This window comes from Tarenaya hassleriana, unplaced genomic scaffold, assembly GCF_000463585.1.
Source record: "Tarenaya hassleriana unplaced genomic scaffold, ASM46358v1 Cleome451, whole genome shotgun sequence".
NCBI lineage: Eukaryota > Viridiplantae > Streptophyta > Magnoliopsida > Brassicales > Cleomaceae > Tarenaya > Tarenaya hassleriana.
In genome coordinates, this window is record NW_010967229.1 from 57,039 (window position 1) to 58,441 (window position 1,403).

A 1,403-nucleotide genomic window follows, 5' to 3' on the forward strand; every position below is an offset into this window, starting at 1 on the left:
ATTTCACGAACGTGCAGATTTCAACGAGTATGTCAATCAACGTGCAAAAAGGTAGCAAGCAACGTGGTCTGATCAAACAAATGACTTAACGTGCAAGTTGAGCTACAGATTGAGGTTATCACAAACAGATTTGTACCCGAAAACACAGCAGCGTATGAACAACAAGTAAGGTGCAATCTCGACTAACGATGAGCGAGATTTACACAGATTTCTCAACAATGATGCAGATAACACTCAACAAATCACGAACAGAGCTTGATCAAAACTCGTCCAATCATTTCTCGAACAGGTTTTTCAAAGAATTTCAATGTCCTCGAAACTGTTTTTCCTACATCAAACGGGGCCAAGTCAGCATTAGTGAACATATAAGTTATGTCATACTTACCTTGGTCTTGGCGTGCTTCGAAAATTCCTAGCACTTTCTTTCGAGCCTTTCCCCGTTCGAAAGGTTTATCCTTTGTGAGGTCGTTGTTGTGGTATTGAACCTTTTTCCGTCTGAAAGGTTTATTATCCCTATTCATATCCATGAGTCCGTGATTAGGATTAGGCATTTCATGCGGCCTTTGCGTTGGGAGGATAATCGAGTTTTCTGTCTTTTTCTCCCTGCAAACGTTCTCCTTCTGAGTTTGGAACACCTGTAAATCAAAGACATAATCTAGGGCAGCAAATATGTTAGTGCAGCAAGTGTTCTTCCTGAGATGTTGGTAAAAACATTTCAATTGCAAAACGTCTTTTTCGGACTCAAATCGGACTATGACTTCATTTAGACAAGAATCATAAACAAGAATATAAAGAGGAACGAAATTACCAGGGTCGCCTCCTAGCGAATAGCCTATGAGACTCGTGTGGTTGTTTGGAGCATCGGGTACCATGTAGTCCTCATAACCATTGATCTTGATCATAAATTCTTTGGGTGCTTGTTCCGAGATGTGGAGATTCGGTTATTGGAAGCACTATATAGTCCTTGCAGATTTTCTCCAATATCATCTTGGACTTTTCAAGTACTTTTTCATTCGACATCTCATCCACGTTCTCTTCGGCACCTTGGACAGTCTCGTCCATATCATTCTCCACTTCTTGAATTTCTTCGCCATGTATCATCTCGTTCTTCTCAACCACTACTATGAATGTGTGTTTTGCCTCTTCTACCATAGTCATCTCTCGATGTTCCAGATATTCACTATCGTGATGTCCTTGTTTCCTACGCTCCTGACACGTGGTCGCACAAGTAGAATCAATACACGAACGAATGGATTCGTTACCTTGTAGGATAGTTGTTGATTCCTCGTGTTTGTCTTTATTATCCTTCATCTTGTGCTTGTCTTGGTTTTTGATGACGCTTTCTTTTGTTGGTGTTGCAGCAAGTACATTCACCAATTCCAAAGGCTTCTTGTTGATTTGTC